Source organism: Cheilinus undulatus, linkage group 8, assembly GCF_018320785.1.
Source record: "Cheilinus undulatus linkage group 8, ASM1832078v1, whole genome shotgun sequence".
NCBI classification, from domain to species: domain Eukaryota; kingdom Metazoa; phylum Chordata; class Actinopteri; order Labriformes; family Labridae; genus Cheilinus; species Cheilinus undulatus.
Window position 1 is genome coordinate 23665289 of NC_054872.1, and position 15688 is coordinate 23680976.

The 15688-nt window shown below is 39.1% G+C and overlaps 1 protein-coding gene across 5 annotated transcripts in view; it reads right to left on the bottom strand.

The window, feature by feature from the left end:
• The window catches only part of LOC121512990 (transcription factor HIVEP3), a 76431-nt gene that overhangs the window by 43036 nt on the left and 17707 nt on the right, over positions 1 to 15688 (bottom strand). The window contains exon 1 of one of the 5 annotated variants that reach the window (XM_041792437.1): positions 2802 to 2906. The exons of 3 other annotated variants lie outside the window; for them this stretch is intronic. The gene's annotated coding sequence lies outside the window, so the exon portion shown is untranslated. Of the gene's footprint in view, positions 1 to 2801; positions 2907 to 15688 lie in introns of those variants that run through there. One more of the 5 variants, XM_041792436.1, reaches the window with a different exon arrangement.

A 15688-nucleotide genomic window follows, 5' to 3' on the forward strand; every position in this document is an offset into this window, starting at 1 on the left:
CCTCACTCATGGTGTCACACTTCAAAAAACACTTCTCACTACAAACACGAACTAATAAACTAAATGCAATGAACATGAACATTATAAAAAAGGTAGAAGAACAAATTCTTACACACAAAGCACTCCCAGAAGTCCCTGCTCCAGGTGACTGCTTCTTGGATCGCCACAATATATTTTTATGTAAGTTAAACTTAGCATTGTTATTTCATACAACTTAGACTTCATTTATGCGAACTAATGATCAGTAAAGACTACTAATATACACTTAATATGCCTACTGCATAAAACTAAGGTTCTGTGTTAATACAACTTAACTTCTTTAGTTTTAGCTTGTGTAAAAACTAAACTGGTATAGGCAATCCGTGTACTTGTGCTTATTAGTAATGTCAACTAATTCGGGTTTAGAGTGTACGACTCAATTTCAAAAATACTGAAATATCCCTTTATTTATCCCAAAAATATAAAGATAAAACAGCAAGTAGAGAGCTGTTTCTGTCAATCAGCCTGCTAATGGAGTTCAGCATGCCAGTCTGTTGTTAATCCCAATCAATAAGTATCCTAAGCAGATGTGATGTCTGAGCCTGAAAAACACAGAGTCCAAAGAAACACATAGATCTGTCTTTGCAGCCACTTACTCACTGTTTACTTCTTTACTTAGGTCTTGCAACACACTCATCATCTTACATAGTGGTGGAGCATTAGAAAGCATAGAAAACTTCATGTGTATTATGAGGAAAGCTACCAGGAAACCATGTCTCCAGAGAAGCTGTGGGTAGTGATTATAGAAAGAAGCATGGCCTTGACTTAAGCTGCTGATTGTAAGTTATACCATGCATAGAGCTGGTATATCATTAGCAATTTACGTTGGTCGTAAAAGCCCAGCTATTATGCAATATATATAATTTTTGTCGGTTTTGATTCACTACTTCAAAGACAAAAAAAGTCCACTAACATGAAACAAACAGCAACACAGGTGACAGCCACACTCTTACAGAGTTCCTGTAACAGAAACGAGATACCAAGGTGTCTGTCAAAGAAACTTCATCTGGTTCCTGACAGCTCGACGCAAAACATCAAAACGGCGCACAAGTGATGTGCAAATGAAATAAAAAGAGTGACAAGGCAAAGAGGGGGGAGCAAGAGTGGATAAATATAGAATGAGGAACTGACATTTTCAAAAGCTGTCCTCCCTGCACCCACAAATTTCACTGATGCGTGGATGTCGAGATCACAGTGCAGATTCTCCCATGCAGCTTACTGTTGGTGTCGTTCACAGTCGACTGCTTTGTGTTTGCGCTCTCAGTCATCAGAATGCGGAAAACCTGCAATAACATGAACGTCTGCACCAAGGGGGAGCAAATTTCAAAGCTCATTGGAGACTAAATTTACGCACGATCAGCTTAGGAGAAAAATATTCATCTGGTAGGTTTCATTCAAAAACTGCATGCTTTGGCCAACATTTCCAGTCTTATTTAAAAGGTGAAAGAAACACAGAAATCACTGGTGCAAAAGGGTTCAAACTTTCCTTTTCATGCTAATCTGGAAGAATTTCTGAGCAACAAAGGAGTGAAACCTCATCTAGATTTACAGTACATCCATTAATGATGAGAATGAAAAAAGATAACTGTAATAGAGATTAAAAGTTAAGCATTTGTTTTGTCCATAAGTTTTGTCATTTGGTAAATGTTTCAGCGTTTATTGTTATATTTGTCTATAAAACTAATTATTTCTGTTAATCAGTATAATCCCGATAGTAATTTTTGCCCTAAAATACACTATTTGTTTTGGTGACTTTTTTTATTATGATAAAGTCCCTGTGAAGTGATTTAAAAAAAATCTGTTTCAGGTTTGTTGTATGACAGGTCACTGTGTTGTAAATCACCAGACCAAGTTTCAGTCAGGAAAAACGTCTTTGAGTTTTTTTAAATTAAGCTTGAAAATCATGAAAGATGAGGCAGTAAATCTCTATTTCCACATGTTTACAGCAACCTTATTCAAACACATCTAGTTTGTTAAGACACAAGGTTTAGATTTCACTTTATAGGGACTTTGAGTTTTATAACTGGGTGTCCATGCGGCATTAAAAAGTATTAAAAGTTGATTGATCAATTAGGCAAAAACTGATTGACTGAAAAAATGTGCTTATATTTCTGTGTTTGTTCTTTGTATTTCAATAACGTGTAATTCTTTTGGAACCATGCCAGGTTTAACGTTGCTAATGCAAACGCTAATGTTATGGTTTGTGAGATGTCAGTGCATGCTCAAAACTCTGCTGCATCTATAGCAAAAGATGTGTGCGTGTAAATGACCGGTACAGGCAAGTTTTTGTGAAGTGGTTTGAGGAAAATATGTTAGAATCATAGCAACTGTACCTGGACATATTTAGAAAATTAAAGCAGTTTGCAAAGACTGTTTTAATGTTAGCACTGTTAGCATTTGTGTTATGGCAAAAGCTGACCAAGTCTGAGAGCAATTTTAGTAAACAGAAATTTCCTTCAGTGACCATTTTCAAGCCAAGAGGACTTGGATTTGTCCACATGGAGCAGCAAACTTCCAAGGTATGTGCTACCTCTGCCTCTCCTGATGACTTAGGCTTTCTGACTCTGTGTAATTTGCAGGTTATGTTCAAGCTCATCAGCACATGCGTGATTTTCATTAGTTTAATTGGTGTTATAATTAAGGTCAGTGTGACTCTGATAAAAAAAAAATGAGGTGAAGGGGTGACATCAGGCTACTGTATCTGTTGATGTCTTTCTCTAATTATTTCAGTAAGTTAATTTATTTCTGTCGTGTAGTATTACCTTTTGTGACTCTCCCATGTGTTTTCTCTGAATCTGACTCTGCTATGGGATGTCCGACTAAAACGCCCCACTGTATCCACACTCTTATTGTAGTAGCCAACATTCGTGTGTGTTGTCCCATCAGGTTTACAAAGAGGGTCCTGGAAAAAGTATTAAAATTATTACAATTAAAGTCAGATTTTCTGCATATGCCCTATATAAATTTCTTTTAATGAGAAAAGTCACCCACATTGACCCCTCCCAATGCTGGGAAAGCCCAATCTAGTTCCTCTTTCTGCAGCTGCTAAACCAAGCCCTGCTGCAGCACTAAGCGTGACCTAGGGCCATGCTTTATCTGCATATCTCAGTAACCTGACTGTTTTAATTCAAGCTGCTATGGCTGGAGACTTAGCTCTGCGTGAACAAACACAGATGCAGAGGGAAGAGTCAACAGGTGGGCGCTGTCAACAGGTGGACGCTCAGCCTGAGTGCGTTCAAACATGAGAGGACCAGGCCACAAGATTTGTCAACACACCCTCCTCGCCTCTCCCAGCCCTGGCAAGAAGGGGGCACCCTTACATGGGGAGTTTACTCAAAGCCGAGCCGGTTTGAGTAATTGCTACCCACAGTGACAAACAGCTCCATTCAGCCTAAGTGTCGGTTTACAGTTTACTCTCCCTCCCTCCTCCTCTGTGTGTGCCCATTCTGCCCAGTGCCACGCTGCATTAGAAGCCTGTCAACAGAGACTCTCCTGACGCATCAACGCCTCGTCAGCTGCACTTCAAACCTAATCCACAAACGCCATGTGCCGTTACCCTTCTGTTTATGTGTTTGTGTGTCTTAAAGTTAAGGGAGGGAGAGAGGGAAAGAGTGTGAGACGGAATAACAAGACAGTGGAGGACAAACAGCATGTGCAAATGCGTAGGAGAGAGACGGAGACACAGAGGGAGATGAAGTTCTTGTGTACGGTCATTTCGTCTTCTCCTGCCTACACTAGGGACTCCATCTGCCAACTGAGACAATCTTATAAAAAGCTATCTGATGTGTACACAGTGTACTGCCTCACTATCTCGAGACTGCGGCTCCAGGCGGGGTGAGACAGCTCATCAATCACACATGACAATCAAGAGAGGCAAAAAAAACACTCCCTTAGTAAATCAGTGTGTTTGTTTGCATGCATGGGATTGTGTAATACTGACATAATACATGAATACATGTCAAAGATGTTTTGCTGCATGCATTCACTGTAGGTTTGTGTGTTTCTTGAAATAACAGTATAAGAGCGATGTGATTGTGTACTTCTATATCCGAGCCTAATCTTCTAATTCTCTCAATCCTAATGTCCTCAACATCTCCTCTGCATACACCATTAAAGAGTCGATTCAAGAGCAAAAAAATCTATTTTCTCACTCATCTCTGCTGGTTTCTGGTCCTGCTGACAGTTTTGGTCAACTGAGATTTTTGCCTCAAAGCCAAAAACATCATGAGGCAGTAAAATGCTTTGAGAGTGCTGATAACAATAATGAATAAAACTCAACATTAAAGATAAAAGATTACTCATTGATCCTCTGAGTGGAAATGCAGTCACCTTTCTAGAAGAAAAATAGGTATTAAAGGTGTTACCTATACCCCAGGTTTCAAGGAAAGTAGAAAAATGGTAATAAACTTAGGCTGCAAGCTGCACTGAATGGGCCCTTGCATGCACCTTGGTGGATGCCAAGGTTTGGTGCATGTCAAGGTCCGGGCAGTGCTGCAGAAAGAGCTGCAGCACTGATGCCCATTGGACACAAAAAAAGGTTTACCAGCTGATGTCTTTTACACAAAACATGAAGAGAGTTGGGGAAATATCATGAATGACTGATAGTCCACTGCGGTCCTTTCTGTATCCTGTCACGCCTCGAAACAAAAATCAAAAGTGAGGTTCCATTGGAATTGTTAGGATAAGGAATTATTTTCACATCACCAGCATCTCGTCTCCATCATGGAAAACAGTTGTTGATCAACTGTTCTCCTCATTATTTCTGTCAATCGTCAGATTATGAGCAGAGAAGAACTCAGCTCAGTGTTGGTAAAGTTATCAGCTGTGTGATGCCATATTTGCACAACACAACAAAATAATGCAAAAATGATATTCCAACATTTTTGATTGTTTGTTGTTATAGATTTAATTGATGGGTTGTTGCAGCTGTATTATACATGTTGCTGGGGCTTACATTTAAAAATTTTGTAGGGGGCGCCACTGAGCCATTTAGCCACTTCCACTGACAAAACCCATGTGTTTTTATCCAATGTCCTTGTCCAATGTCCCAATGTGTAGGTGTCTTTGTCCACAGGTGGTGGCAAAAGTGAATTAACTTTGTAAGAAAGTTCTACACAGGAGCTTTAAAACAGCATTTCAGCATTTCTGTTTTATGCTCATTTGTGGTGTCTTTGCTAAAGAGTGCCTTCGTAATACTAATCACAGTAATCATTTAATCTTAAAAGGACTACATCTTTTCGTTATCATTTTACCGTTTTATTGAAGGAGGATATGTGTTTACAGAGATGGATCTGAAGGTCTGGTCACTGTTCTTTCACTGCTCTTATCTTTACAGTTTAAAACATGTTTATTTTTGCTGTAAAATTCAACATTTTAATAAGGGACCCAATGGTTCCTTTGCTTTTTTGCTTCAGGCCTCAAGTGGACACCCACAAAACTGCATTAAGGGCTACCTACCACTTGCTTCGTACAAATTAATTAAGAGGAAGTCATTTTATATGAGGAAAAAAAATTGTCACAAGAATGAAATTACGTAAATCTTCATGTTTCTGCAAGTTAAACTGCAAGCCCTCTCTCCTGCTCATGTACTGTCCCACTTTGTGTGAGTAGACAGACAGAAATGTGTCACTTGCTGAACTCATTGTTGAAGGTGCAGTCTGGTCTGGCCATTAGGGAAGGCCACACACAGCCGCACCTTCTGCTTGCATGGTACAGTAACATATTCCTGCAAACACACACTGTTTCAGACAGAGACTAAATAGTTGTGCAGTATATCACACTCTCACTATAGATGGTGATTTCTCTCTCTGCCTGACCACCCAGACGGATCTATTGCTCTGAAGGGTGAGCGAGCACTGCAGGTTACATGACTCGTGTTAAGGGAATTAGCGCTGCATTCCTCCAGCTGTCACCACCTCATATAGATCTGGTTAGGAGAAACAGGACCCCAAACATCAACTCGCCACCCGCTCATCCTCAGAGCTGCATCCCCCTGCCTGAGAGTCCGATCATTTCAACACAAAACAGAGAAACAAAGTCCTTAAAATAGAGATGCTGTGGCTTTCAAAGAAGAACACTACAATCGGAAAATGGAACAAAAGAGAGAGAGAAAGACGGCGAGATGAGCAGGAAAGTGAGACGCTGTATTGATGTGGGAAAGGTGGCTGGATGTATTGATTTCCTGTTAGTTCTTGCCTGGTTACGTACAGCTGATTTGTCATCCAATAGAGGTTGAGGTCTGTCTTTGAACATGCACTTCGACAGAATCCCAATCTATATGCATATAAACAAGAATGTTTCTCTACTTGGAGTTTACTGCTCAAGCCTTATGTCATGACAGGACTCAGATGTAGCTACAATCTCAGTGATAGCTTGCATTAACTGAGTTTAACCCTAAGATTGCCACAATAGAAGACTGATTTTTAGTTCTTATTGCATAGTGCCTATTTGGAGCTGCTGTAAAATAAAAGCTAAAAGCACAACATGCCTGTTATCTGCCATTACTCACTCATGGAGGCACTGATTTGCTGCTAATCAACAAGGGTCAACATTTAATCAATGTAAACTCAATTTAACTGACTGATATGGGAGTTTCTGTTCAACTTTTCATAATTTATAGCAGTTTTTAGCTCAATAAGCCACTTGAAAGTAGAAAAACTCCCCAGTTTTTGAAAAGAAGCACTTTTAAGCATGATTCAAGTCAAATTTAAACTAGTGCAATCAAATAAGACCCCTGGAACAGGCCCAAAACACCTACATTTTTGCTAATTTATTCAAAATGGTGGATTTCCTGATGGGGTTTGGGTTTTGCTCCAAGAAACTTGTTTGTAGATCTCCCTAAGCCAAATCTGCACGTTAAATTTCACATTTCTAGGTGAAAGTCGCTTTATAAGAAGCATGAAAGTTGGTGCTATTAAGGCAATTCCTGAGGGTCATTTGTAAAACCTACACAAATCTAGCTTTTTCAGACTACACATATGTGTGCCAATTTGTTTATGAGAAACTGCCAGAACTCATTCGCTGGAAAACTTTCGTTCAATCTTATGGACAACATGAGACCATAGAACAGCACCTGTGTTTTTAAGTTGTTATTGTGACTCCTATTCCTGCACTTTAAAATATGATCTAGGTCTAATTCTTAATTATTGTCTGTTTTAACATATTGTTTTTAATCTTTCTCTTTAATTTTTATTATGACGTGTGCTGCTGACCTCTCGCTCACCCTTATGAAAGAGATCTCGATCTTAATGGGTCTTTATCTGGTTAAATAAAGGTTGAATAAATAAAATTAAAAATAAAAACGAGCATGTTAAGGGGCCCAAAGCAGGGGCATAAAAATAAAAAATAACTAACATGCAGCACTGAAGGGCCCTCATACCCTGATGCATGTTGGCCCAGGAGTGTGGGAACCATTGGGTGATAACAACATGTGCAGTATGCAGTGCTTGGGCACTGACATCACTGAACAGGCCCCTCGCACCTTTGCACACTGGGGATGTCGGGGTCCTGGCAATACCTCGAAAAGGGCTGCAGCACTGATGCCTTCAGATGCCATTTTACCCCATCTTGGGAAAAAGTTTTCGATGTCTCTCCTCATTATTTGCATTAATCATCAGAGACGAATTCAGCTAGGTGTTAGTAAAGTTCATCAGCTGTCCAAGTATGACTTTAACTGCCCCATGCCACACCAAGTCATGCCATAATAGCGCAATACAACAAACTGATGCATAAATTCTTTGCCAACACTTGATTGTCGATTGTTATCAGTTTAATCAATTTGTTGTTACAAATCAAACGTCCCCAATGATTCCATAAATCAGTGGTTCCCAAAGCTCAATGAGTCCACAAATCAAACATCCTCAAATCCAACATCTGAATCTGACTCAAACGTCCCCAAAGTTTGACGAGTCCATAAATCCAACAACCCCAGAGTTCAATTGGGTTATAAATTACAAGTCCCCAAAGTTCAGTGAGTCAACAAATCAAGCATCCCCAGAGTTCAGTTGTTCACAAATCAAAAGGCCCCACAAACCTAAATGAGTCGTCAAATCAAACGTCCCTAAGAGTCAATCAAAACTTAACCCCCCTTGGGTTCAGTCAGTTTAAGGCTTCTTAAGCCCCAACAAAAATATTCAAATGTTTATGGGAAAGTAAATGTGAGAAAGCCTGAGCAACAAAAATTTTAGTATCTCTCACTCTCACACCTCATAGGTGCCTTCAATCAACACTCTCTCCTCTGTTCAACCACACCCAGTGTCTCCTCACTTTACTGAGATCAACTAAATCCAAATGTGATTTTAGGCACCACAAAAGAAGAGGAAACATTGAAGTGAATAGTCTGAATGAAAATGCGCTTACTTTTTGGTAGAGAGTTAAGACAATATTGATACTTGTGGGCTGAAGACAGAAATCATGTTACCAAGCACAAAAACCATTAACATAGAAAAAAAAAATAAAATAAGAAAAAAAATTACCAGGAGTCTTAGCTGTGCTAAGAAGACATCAGGCTTAACTTATAAATAACACCCACCCTACCTCTAACTTCACCTAACAGGTGAAATATGGACTTGAGATCTCGAAACAAGACTCAAAGCTCGATTGTTGACCACTTTTCTTCTCGGGAAGCTGTAACACGCGGAGCGAGCACCAAGTGCAACATGGCGGCCAAGGACCAACGTGAAGTGTAAGGAAGGTACGCTATATTACAAGAGATAAAACGGGGCAATGAAGCAGAAACTCGACACCAAAACTGCCGAAATTAACCAGTCTATTTCTGGGCTGAAAATGGTGAGAGATGGGATGTGCTCACACATTACGGAGGCGGAGGAGCAGATTAGCACAGCCGAAGACAAGCTAACTGATTTGGACTCCAGTATCCTCCGCCTGGTTAAGGAGAAGGACTTTCTCATGGATAAAGTGGATCAACTGGAGAATCAAAGCCGACACAATAATCTCTACATTGATAACCTACAGGAGGGCGGAGAAGGACAGATCGGTGTGGCTCTTGCTAGGACGAGAGCACTTTCCCGAGCCACTGATTATTGAACGAGCACATCGGTACCCGACACTTCGCTCTCCAACAGAAAAACGGCCCAGACCCATCCTCATCCGACTGTTCAAGTACCAAGACCAGGAGAAAAGCTGCTAAGATTTCCAGAGATAAAGGTGGACAAATGACTTACAAAGGAAACGCGGTGATGTTGTTCCCAGATCTGAGCACAAGTCTGGTGAGGCACAGAAAGGAATACAATCATGTTAAGAAGGAGCTGCATGCAAAGAAACTCCAATTTAGCCTTCTCCACCCAGTGATTTTGAGAGTTACCCTACCCAACGGAGAGAAGAGGTTTTTTAAAACACCCGAGGGAGGTGATGGGTCCTGATCCCCTTTGGTGCTTACAGGTGCAGCACTGCAGCTCCTCTAACAGCAAGAGGAGAGCGACATTCATGCATATGCTTTCCACGAACTATATAAGAACTTTTATGAAAGAGTGACACCATCCCTGTCATAATTTCCTTGTTATGGTTATCAATGTTGTTTTTATTATTATTTCATCTTTATTATTCTATTTTTGGACGTCATCCACAACAAAGGGTATTTATCGTTTTGAGGCAGTACTTAAAAGATAATTTCAACTACCATATTTATAGTTAAAGCGGGTGTGACAATGTTTACATTTCATGTTATAATATACCGAGTGATTACAAGTTCCTATACAAAGAGCTCCGGGCCCAGTAAGGTGTTAGTTAGGTATGATACTTCTAGAGAGCGTGCAACAGAGGTCCCGGCCGGTGTTTTTGGATGGTGCCGAGTGTTCAGGGGGTCGGCGCTTAAGGGAACGGGGAGGGTTTGGTTTCATCTATATTTTTCTGTTTGGTTCTATCAAAAGAGAGGCATTTTCTTTAAGCTTACTGCTGAGAGACTATAAGGACAGTTACTGTCAAACTTCTTAATTTTGAAGAATAATGAAGAAGGTGGTGGAATTTGTCAGTTTTAATGTTAATAGTTTAAATGGGCCCTTTAAAAGGAAAAGGGTGCTAACATACTTTAAAAACATTAAAACGGATATAGCCTTTATCCAGGAAACTCATCTTACTACGCAAGAGCACAAAAAATCAAAGAGAACGTGGATAGGCCAAGTTTTCTCTTCATCTTTCAGCTCTAAGGCAAGAGGAGTCACTATTTTAATAAATAAAAACATTCCCATCACTATTCAGGATACAATTAGTGATCCATTAGGCTGCTATGTTTTGATATATTGTCAAATTTATTCGGAATACTGGACTTTGTTAAACCTTTATGCCCCCAGTTATGATGACATTTCCTTTATTCAGGACATTTTTCTTAAAGTATCAGGAGGCCACAAACATATTCTCATGGGAGGAGATTTTAATTTCTGTTTAGATCCAATTTTAGATAAATCTGCAACTTCAATTTCTAAAACTAAGTCAGCCTCAACTACCCCGTCGTTCATTTAAAAACTTTTATGTTATTCTATATAAGTCGGAATCACCAGAAGATCTATCCACAATAGATACATTTTTATCTGATATTGAGTTACATAAACTGAATCAGGAGGACCAGAGGGATCTAGATCTCCCATTTACTTCAAAAGAAATCAAAAAGGCTTTGTCTTCGCTACAATCTAATAAATCACCACGGGAAGATGGGTTCTCACTTTTGAATACAGATTACAAATTGATTTCTAAAGCTTTAGCAAATAGGCTAAGTAAATACTTACCAAAATTGACAAACTTAAACCAGTTCGGTTTTATCCAGAAGAGATCCTCTGCCAATTATTTGTGTAGGTTACTTAATATTATTCCTAAGGCAACCTCCAGTGCCGAACCTAGTATAGCTGTTACTTTAGACGCCGAAAAGGCCTTTGATAGGCTTGAGTGGCCGTATTTATTCAAGGTCTTATCTAAATTCGGATTTGGTTCTTATTTCACAAACTGGGTCAGAGCACTTTATAAGAAACCACAAGCTAAAATTATTACCAACGGACAAATGTCCACTGCCTTCCCCCTGAGCAGATCTAGCAGACAAGGTTGTCCTTTATCCCCTTGGCTCTTTGTTATAGCCATCGAGCCTTTGGCCAGGATAATTAGACAAGATTCAGAGATAAAGGGGGTAAAAGTGAGTCAGACGACATAAAATCAATCTTCTGGCAGATGATATAATTCTGTACTTAACAAGTCCATTTGATTCCCTCGCTAAATTACAAACAGTTTTACGTACTTTTGGGTCTGTCTCAAGATACAAAGTAAATTACGAAAAAAGTGAAATTCTTCCACTCTCAAACTTTGATTATGTGGAAAATCAGCAAAGGAGCCCATTTAAGTGGTCCCCAAATGGGATAAGATACCTTGGAATTATGGTGGATAAAAAATCTTAAAAACCTATACAAACTTAATTACTTGACACTAGTTAGTCAAATAATAGAGGATTTACAGAAATGGATAAATTTACCTATTACTTTAATTGGCCGAATAAATTGTGTTAAAATGAACATATTACCAAGGCTGCAGTACTTCTTTCAGTCCCTACTGATTCCAATACCACTCAGTTTTTAAAAAAAACCTTAATAAACATATTAGACAATTCATTTGGAATGGTAAGACTCCAAGGGTCTTAACAGAAAAACTTACGTGGGATCATAAACTGGGGGGTCTTCGATTACTTAATCTTAAAAAGCATTACTTGGCTGCCCAAATGTGACTTGTTTCTTTTCTTTTTGAAAGGGAAAATACCACACCGTGGGTTTTAATTGGAATGTATGCACTTAAAGAAAATGTTCCTGCAGACTTTGTCTACAAATGGACGCCTACAACCATCTCCTATAGAACTGACAACCGCGTCTTGATACATATCATCAAGACATGTATGAAGTCTGTAAAAGTATTGGACTGGAAAATAATTTTTCCCCCAAAACACCTTTGAAACTGAATGAACTCATACCTATGTCACTAAATAATAATAAGACTCTGGAAATGTGGCACCAGAAAGGAGTTCATTATCTGGAGGACTGTTATGAGAACGGATCGCTGATGTCTTTTGAGGACCTGAGGAGGAAGTATGATCTGTCCAGTAAAAACTTTTTTTGTTATTTACAGTTGAGATCCTTTCTTAAAGCTACTCTGGGATCTAATATGACTTTACCTGTGCTCAGTGATCTGGAGAGACTGCTTCATGAGGCTAACACACCTCGTCTCATTTCAAAAGTGTATTCTCTTTTGATGGATGATGCTCCAAAACCAGGGTTACATAAATCAAGGGAGAAATGGGAGTCCGACTTGGGTGTGACAATTGGTATAGAGCTCTGGTCTGAACTATGTCAAAAAAGTTTAACTGCCACTATTAACTCTATACAGACTGACCCATTATAACTTCCTCCATCAAACTTGTATATCGCTGCAGAAATTGCATAAATATAAACCTGAGATATCCAGCTTGTGCTTTAGATGTGGTGTAGAAGAGGACTCATTCCTGCACGGTACTTTGTCGTGCACAAAACTTAATACATTCTGGCATGATTTCTCGGACATCATGACAAAACTTCTAGGACTGCATCTCCCATCATGTCCTCAAATCTGTTTGCTAGGAGACTTTACCAAAATTGATGCACAACTGAGAAATACCCGAACGAAATTTCTTGCATTGGCCTTGTGCATTACCAGGAAGTGCATAGCCATTACATGGAAGTCTGACTCCCAACTCTCTATAGCAAGATGGATTTCGGAAATGAACAGTTGTATTCCACTTGAAAGTATCACATACTCAGAAACGACTACAATACTTTTATAGAGATTTGGCAGCCTTATTTGGCCTATATAGACTCCTTGCCAACTTCTATAGTGGACAGCATGGAGAAAGATAATTAGAATCAACAAGCCTTTGGTCATCAGTACTAAGTACTGTTTGTCTTGCCTCTGTTTTTTCTTTCTGTTTTGTTATCTTTTTAGTTTGTAGATGGCTGGGAAAGGGAAGGGGTTTGCGTTTGTATTTTCACATATGTCTTGTTAAGTTGGAAAACTGAAAATAAAATATTCTAAATAATAATAATAATAATAATAATAATAATAATTACCTACCAAATGTTAAAATCTGCAACCATATCATGCAAATTCCTAATTTTTCAAAATGATTTGTGTGGCCACATATCTTAGCAAAACCAAGAACATTCAGACTCCATCTTCTTCATGAGTAGAAATGTGTTTATAGTCCATTTACACAGCAGATGAGGAAGTCATAAGGCTGAACCAACAAATATAAACAAATGATAAGATGTGCCCTGCAGTGAGGGAGAAAATCTAATCGAAAGACGAAAATTTAATCTGGGACCTGGGTGAATATGACTTTCACTGGCAAAGGAGTCTGACTATAAACTGAAGAAAACAGTTGATACCATTGGATTCACAACATCTGAAAAAAGAAAGTAAAAGTTGGACAGTAAAGATTTGTGAGTTGAGAGATCTGGTCTCTGTAAAAAAACACTCCCTGGTTTTAAGAATCTCACACACACACATATGCATCACACACACACTGGCACCCACCAAAGTGTCACAAACAAAGAAAAATCACATCAGTCAGGTCTTGGCAGAGCACATCCTGTCAGCCACAGTTTTCACTCCCCTCACTGTGGTCTGGCAAGACTCGACAGGTTTTCGGTTGGAAACTACGTCATTGCACGTAAACTGCGCTGAGGATAACTGACAGGTCCTGCCTTCTAACAGACATGAACTTAAACCTTCTTTAGATTTAAAGTAGTGGAGAAAAGCAGGATACATCTGTCAGGTTGGGCTGTAGAAATTCAATGGTCCCTTTAACAACGATCCAGTAAGAAAATGTAATAAAATTTCTACAGTTTAAGAGTTAAAAGAAATGCAACTAATATAATTATTAGAGCTGTGAAAAAATATCGATACGGCAATATATCGCGATACTTTGACATCTGATACAATATCGATACTTCAACTCTTAATATTGATTTTTTGGTAAAAAATAAAAATTTATATTTTAGCTGAGTTGTTAGTAAAATACGACTTGCTCACACGTTTGTGTGAGCACAAACAGAAAGTTAAAGAAAGGAAATGCCGTTTGCAAGCTCTGTCTTGCTGCCGTGAAATAAAGCGGGAACATCACCAACGTATTGTGTGATTTACATATACATCATCTCTATATTTTTCTAATTAACTGTGTAGAATATAGCAATATATCGCTATATATCACAACATCGTGATATCCTGATATATCGTGATACTATCGTGACCCAAGTGTCGTGATGCGTATCGTATCGTGAGGTTCTTACCAATACTCACCCCTAATAATTATACTATTTAAACAAAAAAACACTTATGAATGTTGAAGGTTGGGATATTCTTGGAGAACTTTTTTCTTAGAGGATCCAAGGAAAAACACGTTGGAGGTGAGCTAAGGGATCACCAAGCAGAGTAAGATATTTGATTTGGCAGAAACAAATGTTTATCACAGCAATAAACTAAGGTCAGAGATAAATGTAAGGTTTAAAACTTCATATTTGCGGACACTTTGGCTGTATTATTAGTGTACCTGTTATTGGTATACACTACTTGTGTTGCTGGAGTAAACCTCTAGAGCAGTGGTTCTCTGTCTAAGGACCTACTGCCACATCCTTAATCAATCAATCAATTTTTGTCTGTATAGCCCCAGTTCATAAGCAAAGTTATCTCGAAACGCTTTACACAGAGGGCAGGTCTAGACCATACTCTCTGTTGTGGCCTTTCTTTCTGAAGAAGAAAGAAATCACTGGTGTACTCAGTAACAGACGTCGTACAGGACGCTGTACCTGTCTCTCAGTGCCAATATGGCTGATGCTGATGTTGAACCAATGCATTGATGCGTCCCTATTAAACAGTGAATCCATGCTCATCTCTTTTTTTTTGCAAGTCTTGCTGTCAATGTTTTAGTTAACATTTTATCAAATATCTTTGATTTTTTCATTTTTCACACCTAAAATTTGTAATAAAAAGATGTTTAACTTATAGCTTTGATGACTTAAAGAACCACTCTGCCAATCCAAGAGTCAGGCTGTTAACATGGCTTAAGTGACTGACCTTTGATAAAGGATAAAAGTAAAAACAATAAATGTCAGCTTCAGATTAAAGGCCAACACCAGCTTCACAAGAAAAATGTTTTTCACGGTCTTCACACTGGCCTGCTTGCTGACAAACGGGGCAGAGACTTGGCCAATGAGAGGAAGAGCACAATGAAACACAATGTTCACCATGACAAACTGCACCAAGGGATTATCTGATAACACCATAGTTACACCGAGAAGCAATAAACAGTGGATTACATAGATTGATGGGATGAAACAGTGATACTCTCTGCAGAGAAAACTGTAGCTTCTGAGAGTTTGAGCAGCGCTTCAAGCAACAAAAGAAGGAAACACTCTAGGAAAAGTCGAGAAAAGCATGCCCTCTCATGCAGTCCCGCTGCTATGAACAAGCCATCGATTGGCGACCTCATGTATGACTCGTGCGTCTGTAATGCTATGACAACACCAGCAAGCACGCCAGCCAAAACAGACAACTATGACCTGTGAGAGAAAGGCTGCTGTAGGGATGGCTCACGCTCACAAGATAGTCTGACAAAGAAACACTACACTTC